The sequence below is a fragment of the Grammomys surdaster genome, unplaced genomic scaffold (genome assembly GCF_004785775.1).
Source record: "Grammomys surdaster isolate TR1022 unplaced genomic scaffold, NIH_TR_1.0 126039, whole genome shotgun sequence".
Taxonomy (NCBI): domain Eukaryota; kingdom Metazoa; phylum Chordata; class Mammalia; order Rodentia; family Muridae; genus Grammomys; species Grammomys surdaster.
This window is the reverse complement of record NW_021620852.1, coordinates 3,241,705-3,257,231: the sequence shown is the minus strand read 5'-3', so window position 1 is coordinate 3,257,231 and position 15,527 is coordinate 3,241,705. Positions and strand designations below refer to the sequence as shown.

The window sequence follows — 15,527 nt, the reverse complement described above, 5'->3', positions numbered from 1 at the left end:
AGAGAGAGAGAGAGAGAGAGAGAGAGAGAGAGAGAAAGAAAGAAAGAAAGAAAGAAAGAAAGAAAGAAAGAAAGAAAGAAAGAAAGAAAGAAAGAAAGACCATTCATCAGATAAAGGAAACTGGTACGAACCTTGACTACTTGAGTGCAATCCTGAGTAACCATATGATACAAGGGGAGAATAAACGCCCTCGCGTGCGCGCGCGCGCACGCGCGCGCACATACACACACACACACACACACACACGCAAACACACGTTACGTGCACATACAAATGAACAAAATAAATAAAATAAAATATTTAAAAATTATGACATCATAGGAACCAGTCTATAGAGTTGGTTTAGCCATGCTAGCAAAATTACAATTTAGAGCCCTAGAACCCATGTACATGTTGGTTGGATGTGGCAGTCTACCTGAAGTTCTAGTCTTAGAAATAGAAGCAATGGGTCTCCCCTGCTGAACAATGCTAAGTCTAGTTGTACTCCCAAGTTCTGGTTTTGATGGAGAAATCCTACCTCAGAAAAGAGGGTGAAGGGCAGTTTATATCAAGTTTTGATTGAAAGCTATAGTTAATAAAACTGTATGTGAGAGGGACTGAGCTCAGCCCTAAGTTCATGGCTGCATTAAAATAATTTGTGGCAGAAGTGACATTGTCAGCATGTTGAATAAGAGGAAATCACTCAGCAAACTCTGTAAATGATAAGGTAGAAAGGAGCTAACAATTACTTCTCTCATTCTCTCTCAAAAGAAAATCAGCATCAAGGCCAGGAAGATGGCTCAGGAGGTAAAAATGTCAACAAGACAAGCCGAAAGTCCCAAATTCAATCCTCCAAAAATCCATGTAAAGGTGAAATGAGTGAATTTACTCCACAAACCGGTCTGCTGACATCCACATGCATGCCACAGCACCTTCATATCACACACACAGACACACACAGACACACACAGTCACTATCAATAAATAAAATATAAAACAAAGCTAGAAAACTTTCACGAGAAAGAGAGAGTATCTCTTGACCTCAGAGTAAGGAAAAAAATTTACAAACATTTAAAAAAGGTTTCAAAAAAAAGATCAACATAACACACTTTATTAAACCAAATCCATATGTTCATCAAGAGCACCAAAATAATTCTACACATTATAAATTACATGAGAAGTTAAATGAACACAGTAACTAGCAAAGGTTGAATAAACACACAAGAAATACCTTCCAGTCAATATGAAAATTATAACTCTCCCAGTTATAAATATTGGGAGGGGGATAAGTATTGTCAATGCTGACACTCAGAGGAAAATAAGATAATTGTATAAATAGATAATTAAAATGTATTCTCAAATGCATCAAAAATCAGACAAATACAAATTTAGATAATGAACCTCCATTTTTCCATTGGGGAGAGTAGTCAAACCCTCTATATTGGATAATACAGTATTGAGAAAGACATAGTTTGGTGAGCAGCATCAGACACAACAGATGACACTGTCAACTGGGTAAACCACACAGAAAAATGACTTCAGGTCCTCCCAAGCCAATTCATACAAAGAATCAAGCCATCTCAAACTGAAGCACATACCCAAGGGCTGTGGACTCAAACTCCAACCTGATATGCTCACTAAACACTGTTTTTAAAAGAATTGTTTAACAATGTCACCCTTAGTCTTTTCTCCATTGTGTGTTTTGTACAACTTTGTTCAAAGATAAATATATCTTTGTGGTCTTATATACAAGCCTTCTATTCCAGACTGTTCATCTATGTGTCTGATTTTATGCCAGTCCAATCCTGAATGTGATTAATATGGCTCTGTAGTACAATTGGAGATTGGGTATTGGGTTACATTTAGCATTGCTCTTTCTAGTTAGAATTTGTTTAAATATTCAGGACCTTTAAAGACTTCAAGCTGAATTTTGGATTCCTTCCTATCTCTGTGAAGAATTTCATTGGAATTTTTCTTATGACTGTACTAAATAGGTGGATGGGTTTTCCTAATAGATTTTTCTATGTACAGAATCATATTGTCTTCATGGGAATTAGTTGATATCCTTCCTTTCCTAGCTATGTCTCTCCTCTCCTTTTGAATTAACTCTAAGTATTCAAAGATTATGTTGAATAACAGTAGTAAAGACCTAAAAGAACACCTTAATAATTCCTGAATTTAACAGCGATTTCAGTCTTTCCCTAGTGTGAACTGTATGTTTGCTGTATCAAGACTGTTCGGTGTTAAAACATGTTCCTTCATTTTGTCCTTTTATCATAAAATGGTACTGGACTGTATTACAGGTCTCTCCTATATCTCTTAAGATGGTACACTTTTTGTCCTTAAGTCTGTTTTCTCACTGTATCACACTTGTTGATCTGCATTTGGTGAGCTATCCTTGAACCCTGAGGGAAAAACAATTTGATAATGATGTATAATCTTCTTGATATTTTTTGAAATCAGTTTCCTTTACCAATATTTAAACTGACAACTTGTTTCTCTTGATAATCAGGTGGCTTAGGAGTTCCAAGATGTCATTTCCAATTCACTGTAAATACAATATTTTAAGATTAAGCTACTAACAAAATCTATTTTAAAGTGCCATCATAAAGGACATGGTTGACTTTGAGCATGAGCTGAGAATAAGATATTAGAAGCAATTGTTGAAACAGCAGATAACTTCTGTTTTCTTGCTTTGTTGGCTTGATGTGGTTTGTTGAGGGGGTATTGCATTATGTAGCTCAGGCTGGTTTCAAACTCACCATATTCCCCTCCTCCTTCAGCCTAGATAGCTGAACATAATAGGTGCTTTGGAGTAGATGAAGGTCTAAAGAGAGTGATACCAGCCCTGGACTGGGGACTAGATCCATAAAAGTTGAACCTTCAAAACCCAAATGTACTGATCCAAATCTAAACATCTGCAGAACTTTTTGTTCTGTGCATTAAGATTTAGAATCATTTATATGTATTTACAAAGGATAAAAAATCATTAGCCTGAATACCAATTTCTATAAATTCTAGTTAAGTTTTTTTTTCATAAAGTGTTTTGGAACGTGTTCACCAGTCAACACACTTTTATTTTGGATCAGAAGCTAGCTCTGTGTCAGTAGGCTCAAATAAAAACTTGCAAGTTGATCAGATATATGTTCCATTAACCAATGGACTTTGGGTTGAAAGGAAAGATTAGGGTTTAAATACCCAACCCAGGGACAGTAAGAATGAGAAACAAAAAAGCTTGTAGCTGGATATGAGATTACTAAGCTAAATTAACTAAAGAAAAGATGGCTCTAGGCCCACAAAGGCAGGCCTGCTGGCTTTTGGGAACATAGGCTAAACACTATTGTAGTCTTCTATATCCTTGCTCCACTTTCAACTAGACAGCCTCCCCCTACTTCAGTAAAGAGATCCTAACCCATATCATAGAGAAGGAGTTACCAATGAATAACCACTGCTACTCTTAGTATCTTCTATAAACAAAGAGAGGAAACACCTTCTGAATCACTTCCATTAGCTCAGTCCATGATATCACAGAGAACCAACCAACATGATAGCAGTTACCTCAGTCTTTGTCTGCTCTCTGTCATAGCCTCATTAAAACATCTAGGCAGAGGTTCAATGGCTTTTTCTCTCTTGTGAACCCCTCCACTCTTAGGAGTTTCTTCTCTCTGATTCTCTGCTTTTTTCTGTTTCTCACTTTTCCTTTCCTCTTAATACAGCATGCTTCAGCTTTGCTTGCTCTCAGATGTGCCTATGCCTTTAGCCTTCACTGGCATAAAAGCATCAAGTCAGCAGCTACTGTCTCAGGCCAATCTTGGGTGGCCTTGAACTTACAGCACCCTAGGCCTTTCAACCTAGATCAATGGAGCCATTGCAATAAAGGTCCCATTGCATTCACAAGTGTGTACCACTTTCAAGGCAATTAACTAAACTGTGACAAAATCTTCACATTCTTTAATCTGAGGAAGATTGTTATCCAGGTGTGTTATACTTTAACATGTACCCTATGACTTTTGCTACCTTTTAACTAGCTTCACTACTCTTAAATTTTAGCTACACTCCCAGAAATTGATGTGAGATAGTGGGGTTGGGAATAAAAGTGAAGTAGTTCACAGAAGAATGTAATAAAACTCTTTGTAATAAAATTTTCACTCTAAAAATGACCACTCAATCACATTTCAATATGTCTAGGAATATCAAAGTAGTCAAAAATTTTACTAGCCATCTTTTATTTTTAAATAAATGCTTAAGCTCTTCTGATGGTCTTCAACTGTTTAACATGCATCCTTACTCACCTTGAGCCCATACTTCTATTCAATATTTTTCACATAATTTTTACTAATGGGATAGATTTTATATTGGAAATAGTTCTTCGGTAGAAAACATTACACTAATTTACAAAGTTAAAAGAGTAAACACAAGATGTCAGTGAAACAAATTATAAAAGGAGACTTCCACTTGCATATAAAGTGCACATGTTTTTCTTTATTCTGTCCAGCAAGAACTAAAGTTTCCTATTGTGCACAGACAGCACATTAGGAAAGTCCAAAAGATGTGGAAAGTCTAAGGTTCATAGGCTCCAAGAAGGATACAGTCCCTTAGGTTTTCTTCTTGCTTCAAATATTACAAACTTGGAACTGATGAACTGGTAAATTGTAAACGCTACACAAAAGGAAGCCTCAACAGAAGCCAGTCTAACCAAAGCATGTAAGAACATTGCAAGACTCACAAGAACTCTGCCCAAGGTTACATGAGCAAGAACGACTGGAGGGAGGGAATGGAGATTCCTTCTGGTGGAGCTGCCTACGGGTTATAAAGGCTTAAACTATATGAGCCATATTCTTAGTTTGATATCTATATTTTCCCTCAAATTTGTTAGTTAGTATTTCTTTGAATGCATATTTGGTTCTATGCATTTTTTTCTGTTCTTTTGTGACTTCTGGCTTATATGTTTTATCTCTTGTATTCTTCATGTGCTGTTTGCTTCTAGTTTTTTTCCCCTGTTGTTGAGTGAGTCATTATTATTGTTTTTATTTTAAATTCACTGTATATGAAGAAGTATATGTTGGTGGGTGAATGTGTATGTGTGTGCTTATGTGTAAGCCAGTGGAGGGCATTAGGTCTGTATTATTTTATACCTTATCTCTTTAATTCAGGGTTTCTCACTTGCAGTCTTTTTGGACAGTGTGACCATACAGCTATTTTCAATGCTGGCATTATCTACTTCTACCTAGTACTGGGGTTATAGGTGCATGCAATTGTGTGTGGTTTTATGTGGGTGCCAAGGATCTGAATCAGTTTCTCAATCTTACAAACATTCTTACCCACTGAGTCCTCTGCTGATCCTTCAATCCACTCATTTTTCCCTCTTTTTCTTCTATTTTTCTGTTGATTTCATCTATTGAATATTTTTCTATTTTAAATTTTTTCATTTGTTTATTTTTTCCTGTATTTTATTCTCTGATACAGTATTAGCTGGTAGTGTACTTTCTGGCTGAAGTCTCTGTTTTTCAACTTGTGTCATTTTAGTTTTTTTAAGCATGGGTTTTAATACACTCAGTCTAGCTGCCTGGAAGCTGGTCTTGTCCTAGTGGCCTTCAGATGAAGGTGTAGAACTATTCAGATGAAGGTGTAGACCTATTCAGATGATGGTGTAGATGTCCCAGGATGAGAGGGTGACCGAAGGTAGGGGGCAGCAGGGAGAGGGATCTGTCAGGGTGGTACTGGTAAGAGATGAGGGAGGGAGGGCTGTGATCGAGATGTAACATGAACTGAAAATAGATAAATAATTGGAAGAAAAAAATCAAGTGCATGACTTGATTCTGGCTACATTTACCCAGGTTACATTGCAGAATTTCACTGTAGTTGATGCTGAGGACATGTCATGGGTGCTTTTCACCAGATATGATTTCTTACCATATCTGTTAGTCAATGGCTACCTAAACATCTCAGCTTGGGTGTGACTGCCACATATTATGAATTTACAGCATTTTTTACTGTATATACAATATCCTGCTCTTAAAGAGACATGGTGGTTTAGTTATGGAAAACAAACTTTTAACATTTTTTACTGCCATCCCTCTAAAGTAAAAATGAAGGAAGTATGCCTCTTAATTGTACTGTTTCAATATTTGATTTTTTAAATTGCTGTCTGAGTTGCTAATTGAGTTTCTCTTTTCATTTTTCTTTAATCATTCAGTAAAATTTGGCTTTGAATTAAAACAGAATTTTTAATTATTTCTGAAATATGCTTCTGCCAATTTTACTATGTATTATGTGATTTCGTGTTCTCACAATCAATAATGATAAAAACCAAAATATCGGCCTAAGACTCCGCCCCATCACCGTCTTACATCCTTCAGGCTCCATCGTGGAAGGAGGACTGCGTCTCCTCTTCCTGAAGGTTGAGAACAAAAAGAAGATGCACCTGAACTTTCCCCCGGAGCCCTCTGCATTTTTAAGGCGTCGGGTGGAGTTTGGGTTCGTAAGCTGCGTTCGTTATGAAAATAGAAGTCACTTCTACCTTCTCCCCTGGAAAACTTGTTATCTTCCATTAAGTGTTTCCTACAGAAGGCATCTGTGGTGGTTCTTTAAGCTACAAAAAAAATTGCCCAAGCTTGTGTGACATCAGCCCTGTCAAGTGTCCATGATGCTGGGCCCTGAGGGAGGTGAAGGCTCTGTGATCAAACTCCGTGACCTACCCTGGTCCTGCTCAATTGAGGACCTACAAAACTTCCTCTCCGACCGCACCATTCATGATGGGGTCGCAAGTGTTCATTTCATTTATACTAGCGAAGGCAGGCAGAGTGGTGAGGCTTTTGTTGAACTTGAGTCAGAAGATGATGTAAAATTGGCTCTGAAAAAAGACAGGGAAAGCATGGGACACCGGTATATTGAGGTGTTCAAGTCACACAGAACCGAGATTGATTGGGTGTTGAAGCACAGTGGTCCAAACAGCGCCGACAGTGCCAATGATGGCTTTGTGAGGCTTCGGGGACTCCCATTTGGATGCACAAAGGAAGAAATCGTTCAGTTCTTCTCAGGGTTGGAAATTGTGCCAAACGGGATCACACTACCTGTGGACCCGGAAGGCAAGATTACAGGGAGGCCTTCGTTCAGTTTGCCTCACAAGAGTTAGCTGAGAAGGCTTTAGGGAAGTACAAGGAGAGAATAGGGCACAGGTATATTGAAGTGTTCAAGAGCAGTCAGGAGGAAGTTAGGTCATACTCAGATCCACCTCTGAAGTTTATGTCTGTGCAGATGCCTGGCCTTATGACAGGCCTGGCACAGCCCGGAGGTACATTGGCATTGTGAAACAGGCAGGCCTGGATAGGATGAGGTCTGGTGCCTATAGTGCAGCCTTTGGGGGCTATGAAGAATACAGTGGCCTCAGTGATGGCTATGGCTTCACCACTGACCTGCTTGGGAGAGACCTCAGCTATTGTCTCTCAGGAATGTATGACCACAGATACGGAGACAGCGAGTTCACAGTGCAGAGTATCACCGGCCACTGCGCCCACATGAGAGGGCTGCCCTACAAAGCAACGGAGAACGACATTTACAACTTCTTCTCTCCACTCAACCCTGTGAGAGTTCATATTGAGATTGGTCCTGATGGAAGAGTGATGTTGAGTTTGCTACTCATGAAGAAGCAGTGGCAGCTATGTCCAAGGACAGGACCAACATGGAGCACAGATACATAGAACTCTTCCTGAATTCAACAACAGGGGCTAGCAATGGGGCTTATAGCAGCCAGGTGATGCAGGGCATGGGTGTGTCAGCTGCCCAGGCAACTTACAGTGGCCTAGAGAGCCAGTCAGTGAGTGGCTGTTACAGGGAGGTTACAGCGGTCAGAACAGCATGGGTGGATATGATTAGTATTGTAGGAACATTTGAGTTATTTCAATCAAAATTTCACAGGCAGCCAATAAGCAGTCAAGAGCAGTTTATAACTAGAGGAAGCTGGGGGACCCACTTTGCACCGTGAGTTTGTGAAATCTGGATTAAAAAATTACCTCTTCAGTGTTTCTCATGCAAACTTCTTCTAGCATGTAATATTGAGTAAACTAAAACTATTTTCTTCCACTTTTCTCAATTAACATTTTTGGTAGTATACTTAAGAGTGATACTATCTGAGTTAAGAAGTTTATAAGTATGCTGAGTGGATCTTTAAGCACACTACAGTGAACACACTGGGGACATGTACTTTTCTGGAGAACTCAACGGTGCTAGATCCCTGATGCAGAGAGAAGCATTTCTCATGTTCATTCTAGTTTATATTTTCATTTAAAATCTGTAGGTTAAGTTTAAGCTTTTTAAAAGTTAGTTTTGAGAATTGAGACACAATGCTAATAATGTAGGAATTGGTGGGGCCTTGACTTAAAGCTTTCTTTGTACTGTGATTTCCTTTTGGGTGTATTTTGCTAAGTGAAACTTGTTAAATTTTTTGTTAACTAAATTTTTTTCTTAAAGACTTTTTCACAATGAAAAAAAAATAAATCAACCAACTCCCTTCTGTAAGTACTCAAACACCTCCTCCACAAGATCATGAGTTTAGAATTTCAGCATGAAAAAGATGGGGTTTCCTGATGCTCCACCCTAGCTGAAGAGCTGATGGCAATTCATGGCTGCTGAGGGAGAGAGGTACAACTTTTCTCATTGGTAGATTGTGCATGCCTCAGTGGATGACCATGTAGATGTAGACATTCGCATATAGGCAGCACTAATTGGCCTTAGTGGGTTGTTTCGAACATGACATGAAGTAGGATTGGAGATGGGAGATACATTAAGGGGCAAGGATATCTGGAGGAAGGGAGTGGAGAATGTATCTAACTAAGATATATTTTCAAGACATAAAATATATCACTCAATTCTGAAAAAAGCTGAAGATCTTCTATGTCATGCAGGATCAAATAATTGGCCTAAATTTTATACCCTCCGGTTAAAAAAAATTTTGGATAGCCATGTAATTAGTATATAAAATTAGTTTTGTTTTAATAAAGGTTAAAATCATATGCCCACCAAGTGGGAGCCTTTGACCAGCAGCCTCAGCATCACTATGCATTTGGTAGAAAGGCAGATTCTCTGTTTTCTATCCTAACATTCTGAATCTCTCCACAGAGAGAAGAGCTAGTAATCTGGGTTTTATAAAAAGCCTTAAGAGTGACTGTGAGGTGTATTAGAGTTAAAAGGGTCAGTGGTATAGTTAAAAGGACAGCACTTATTCATGTACACACACATACTGACTGCTCCCACATTCCTCACAGATACATAGGCTCATCAAAATTGCAGATGAATCCAGTCATCCTTCTAGGCAAGATACATAAGGGGCCTAAAATAGGAAAAAACTTAAATGGTATAAAAGGATATTAGATAACCAACTGGGGGCTCTGCCATAGGGGAAACTATTTCTCTTGTTCCCAGCATTCCTTGGTCCTCCACCTATATTAGCATTTCTGTTGGTTTTGTCTTTGTTCGAATGTGTTTGTGTTTGTGTTTGTGTGTGTGTGTGTGTGTGTGTGTGAACAATTAAAAGTAAAAGGGGCCAGAAGCCATAAATTTGAGAGAAAGTGAAAGGGGTACATGAGATGTTAGAAGAAGGAAAGGGAAATGAGATATTGAAGTATTTTTATTTCAAAAATATAAATATAAATTTTAAAATATATTTTCAACAGTTATCCTAAAGCTTAAGGCTGAAAATAGGTGAAGCTAATATTCAAAAGAACAGATCTTCTAAGTTCTCTTGTTGAAATAAAGCTAAATTGGGCAAATAAATGAGAAAGCATTTTAAATATGTTCTGTCTTTCTTACAATAAACACACTAAGTTTGAGAAAAAGTAGCAGGTTCCAGTCATTGTACATATTACACTGTTAGAAACTTGGAACAGAGTAACAATCTGTGGTGATGTTCTGTTAGGCTTGTACCTTCTTAAACAACCCTGCATGTGACACATTCAGAAATGTCTATACAGCATAGAAAATTAGACATAAAATATATCCAATTAGGTGTCTATAGTTTTTTTTTTAAGAAATATAATGTGTAATCTACCCCCTCTCCTTTGCACTGAACCTGGCTGTAACCTCAACTGATGTTCCCAGGATGAACTCGCAAGTATCTGAAGGCTAAGGTTGAAGTTCTATTCCATAAGATTTCTTTAAATATGCATGAATTTCTTTAAATTTGTATGAAATCTTTTTTAAAATGCTTCCAATATAGTCCACAGTTATTTCCTCAATCCTTTCCATTTCCAAAATACCCAGAACATAAACCAATTACTATCACATTGCAAAAATATTAAAGTTATTTCTACATGATAGTATGGTTTTCCTTTTCATGTGAGAGCAAAACTAACCTTCAGTTTTTACACTATATCATGTAAATTTTATATGAATAAAAAACTTTAAATATTCAAGTTCCTGTGATCTTCATGGATTACTTACAAAAGTCTTTTGATGGTTTCTAAAATATATCCACAGCATGCTTAATATTTCCCCCTTCTTAAAGGGTTCAGAGACTCACATCTAATGAATGGAGCACCTTGGAAACTGTGTTTGTACTTTCAACAGTATTTTTCAAAAAGAAAAAGTGAGAAAAGACTACATCTTCTATCTATGTAGACCAAAAACAACAACAAAAAAATCTCTCTCAGATAATTCAGTCTGGAGCATAGAGCTATCATGCTGTGAGGACAGTTGGGAAACTGTAGAGCTATCCATGTGGGACAAAAGTAAGGCTTTCAGCAAATATTTGGCAAAGAAACGGAGCCTGGCAGAGTCAAGGGAGGGAGTGAGCACAGAATTGGATTCTTACCTTTCTTGTCAGCAAGGAGTGCAGCCATGGACAGTACAACAGGCTTCCTTTCTCTGTACAGTGAAGTTTAAAAAAAACATAAATACCTAAAACCCTGAGCAGCAATAAAGCCTCTGGTTCTGTGTTTCTGGTGAAAGAGATTGTCATCAGTCAGATTGGAAGCTTATGTCTTCTACTTACAAATTTAATGACTTTCTGCCTTAACTAAATAATTACTGGTAGTAGTAGAAATCAGTTTGAGGCAGGAAAACATTAAGAGATTGTTTAGTAACTCAGGGACTCTTCTTGGTTTAGGCTATACATATGCACCTCTTTCAATAATGCATTTGAAAGCCTGAAAGCTTTGCCTGCTGGTATTATGTACATAGATACCTCTCTAACCAATGAACCTAGACCCATTTAGCAATGTAAGATTCATACCATTGTGAAGCCGCAGGTACATTCACTCCAAACAACAAAGTAGGTTTTACTTCCTTAATAACCTTGGCAATCATCAAACTTGAATAGTTTCTATTCAAAATATTTCCAATACATCCTGATCTGAGGGTTGAAAGGTTGAACCAGCCTGAACTGGTTCTGTGTGTGTGCAAAATATGGCCAAACTGTGTCTCTCTATGAACTTTTAAGGGAAAATCTATGATATACTTATGCATATTTGTGTATGTATATGATTAAGAGCTGACAAATTATGGAAAGAAATATTCATAGGGAACAAAGATGTATGCAACCTATACTTGTCAATCGAAACAGAGAATCACCGAATTAAGCCCCTATCAACAAGCATCTCCTTCTAAACCTGGTTTTAAAAAAGCAGGAGCTTAAGTATTTTCACTCTTGTGTCCCCCTGTCAATCTTAATGGTACATTCCTTTCTAATCTATTAGTTGATATATAGTTGCTTCACTTTAATGACAATTCCTCTTTAGGTTGCAATCTGTCTGGGCTTTTATTTCATTCATGAATAAAACAGATTTTAGCAGACTAAACACTACTCTGAGTTTCTGAAACTATAAGAGTCTTGAGTAGAACTAAACTATTTTAATTGACCTAAAACTCAAGAGAGTCTCAGCTAGAACCATCCAACTAAGGTGCTTTGAAATGCTTAACTCACAGAAATTATGAGGCAATAAATATTTGTTATTTTAAATTGTTGTTTTGTCATAATTTCTTATAAAATAATGGATAGCTAATACAATCTCCAAACAACATCTTCAATTAAATATTGTGATGGATGATATTGTCAACTCGATAGGACCTAGAATCATTTATATGAATGAGCCTTTGGTACCTATGAAAGACTATAAAGATTAGGCTAATTAAAGTGAGAAACCCCACCTGTGTGTGGCTCCCTTCCACAGGCTAGGATCCTAAACTCAGTTAAAAGGAAAATGAGCTGAACACTAACCACTCTCATTTGAAGAAATGTAGGTGTTTATAAGACTGGCTCAAGCAAAAATACATAAAATTGTCTTTATTCACATTGACATGATCATATTGGTAGAAAAACTCAAAAGGTCCGAAAAATCTAGATATAATCAGAGTCTACCAATACTTTAAAAGTCAACATGTAAAAATTAGTATTTCTATAAAAATTAATCAATAAATTTTACTATAATGAAATTTTTATAAACCTGCAATAAGTAACCATAAATTAAAATTTTAAAGCTATGCTATTTATAATAGTCTCAGAACTTTTTAAATAATTGTGAATAAATTTGACAAAATATTTATAAGATCTAAAACATAGCCAAAAGAAATCTTGAAAGTATAAAACAAAGAGATATATCATTGTCATGGGTCAAATCAATTATCAGAATGATATTTCTTTTTCTAAATTGATGTGTAAGTTCATACCAATCTCAATTATGATACCTTTGGGCTTTTTGATAGAAATTGACCATCTGACCATAAAATTTATATGTAAATTCATAAGACCTAGAAAGGCCAAAACTATTCTTTATAAAAGAACATAGTTGGAGGACTTACAGCACTTGATGTCATAATATATCATAAAACTACATCAATCAAGAAACAGTGTTATTGGCATAAAGATAGGCATATAATGTAGTGAAACTAAATAAAGCCTCAAAATAATTCTGTATGTATATAGTCAATTGATTTTTTTAAAAAAAGAGCCAAGGCAATCAATGAAAAGTGGCCATCTTTCAACAAATGGGACCATGCATTGAATAACTTCATTTTGAAAAGGAGAAAAATGATCTTATGTCTCACAAAATACTTAAAGAACCTATGCCCAACAGCAGACTGATAGCACAAAAGGAACTCTATTATTTTCGTAAATTTTTATGTCATATTGCTTTATTTGGGCAATTTTTTTTTACCTTGCTGGACTTTTGTATAGTATGGTTTCAGATTTTGTATTTTTATGAGGGGTGTGTGCGTGTGTGTGTGTGTGTGTGTGTGTGCGTGTTTGTGTGTTTTCTCATAATTTTTTGTCAATTTTTTAAATTCTGCTTTGTATGGTTTTGTTTGAGGTTTTTTTTCCTGTTTGTTTTCTAAAGAAAAAGAAAACAAAGGAATGAAGTTGGATAGGTGAGAGGATCTGAGAGAAGACGAGAGAAGAGCAACTGTGATCAGAACATATTGTATAAATATTAAAGCACACACAAAAGAATAAAACTGAAAGTGAACCAAACTAAAATGTGGAGGCTGACTTTTTAAAATTTTTGGAAGAAAGTATAAGATAAAAATCTTAGTAATAACAGTATTTTAAATTTTACTCCAAGAAATGTTAAAGAAAATAATAAAGTAGAGTTAATTAATAACAAAGCATTTGTTCTTTATATGATACTATTAATAAAATGAGAAGGCATGTCAGAAGTTAGCAGACAACACATGAAACTGTGTATCTAAAAAAGGAGTTACATGCACAATACAAAAATTCTTCAAATGAGAATAAGGCAACAGATGCTTTAAAATAATGTGACATCTGCAAGATGGCCTGAAAGAGTCACTTAACTCACCACAGAACCAGACCAGAATGAATACAGAATGAACTCCTTGCTGTGTTTCAACTACAGTGACCAAGGAGGAACACTAGAGAGTATTACAAAACAAGACCCTCTGGAGCATGACAAGCCAGGTCAGAAGCATCAGAGAAGGGTAAGCTATAATAATCTTTAAGTCCAAAAGGAAGCTGGATTTCTTCTAGAGAAAGACAGGCTGGAAACACCCACAAGGGTGGGTGCTTCTATTGCTTTCAGTAACCACACAGGTGTGTCTCAATCATCCTCACAAATACTGAGTGGTTTCAAGAGACTCAGGAATCAAGTGCAAATACATTGCCACACCCAGCAGCCCACAGTGCACATACTACATACTCCCTGACAGCTAAGCAGCTAAGACTCAATAACCCATTGAAAATTGACCCTCTGGCAGATTATACCCCAATGAAGGGACTGACAACACTCCATTATGCTCAAGTATGTTGGCATGATGACCCTGCCAGCTCAGAATCTTGGCCTAGCAGAAAGGCTAAGATTCCAACTTCTGAATGTTCATGGAACCCTATAAAAAGTTTCATATAGAAACTAACACGTGGCCTGCTACTAGACATGCCCTCTGTTACTCTTCCAGGCACAAAACTAGACAGGCAACAATATTGCACCACAGAAATGCCAGTTTACCAATGTCGAGCACACAGTCTAGGCTGTAGGCTAAGCTGATAGATACATAGGCAATCCTGGACCTTGATGTCCACATCCAAATAGCTTATAGAGCCTATACTTGCCATCTGATAAATAATAAATTTCTAAGATATACAAGGAATTCAAAAATCTCTATACCCCACCCAACACATACACACACACACACACACACAAATAAAACAGTTTTTGAAACGGCTAAACTTTCTGAGCATGTATTCTATAAAGAACTATAAGAGAGCAGTTTTTATGTTTTAGGGAGTGGAATTTATATCTCTTCTCCAATTCCATACATTGTATACATGGATCCTTATCTATCTGTATGCCATTAATATAAATAATTGCCAAGCTTCATCTTATAAAAAACTAAAAAAAATCATTAAACAAGAATTTTGCCAAGAGCTAATACAAGTAACTGATCATAGATTATATGACCCAGTGCTATTGGGTCTATGTCAATTTGCAGCATTGTTGTAGAGAGCATCTCAAAGTAATCTTCACCTCAGTGAAGCTTTTGGTCCACAATGGTTTGTAAAATATAAAATTAACTTTCAGTGCTAGATAATTTTAACATTTGCATAGAATCTTGGACAATGGTAAAAAGTAATATCTCTAAAAAGTTTGCAAATATACATATGAACATACTCATAGATACTATAGATACTTGTAGAAACATACATAGATACACATAGGTATTCATGTACACAGATGCATATATATACACAGACACACACAGGTGCAAAAAACAGAGTAAGATGCACACATACAGATGTACATGTACAGATACATAAACAGAGACAACACAGATAAACACATATAGATGTAGGCAGGTATACATACCCATATACATATATACACATACACATAGACATGCATGTAGACACACACATAGATACACAAATGCTAGATTCAAAGATACACACAGAAATAAACACGCAAATATAAATATACACACAGAAATATATAAACAAATTTATGCACAGATACACACAAACATATATACATAAATACAAAGATTAGATACATGTAGACACACAAAGATATGCATAAGTACACAGAGATATATAAACACATATA

The 15,527-nt window shown here is 36.5% G+C and overlaps 1 pseudogene; it reads left to right on the top strand.

The window, feature by feature from the left end:
* The first annotated feature begins 6,622 nt into the window (after positions 1-6,622).
* LOC114610389 lies at positions 6,623-7,953 on the top strand (annotated as a pseudogene).
* The last annotated feature ends 7,574 nt before the right edge of the window (positions 7,954-15,527 follow it).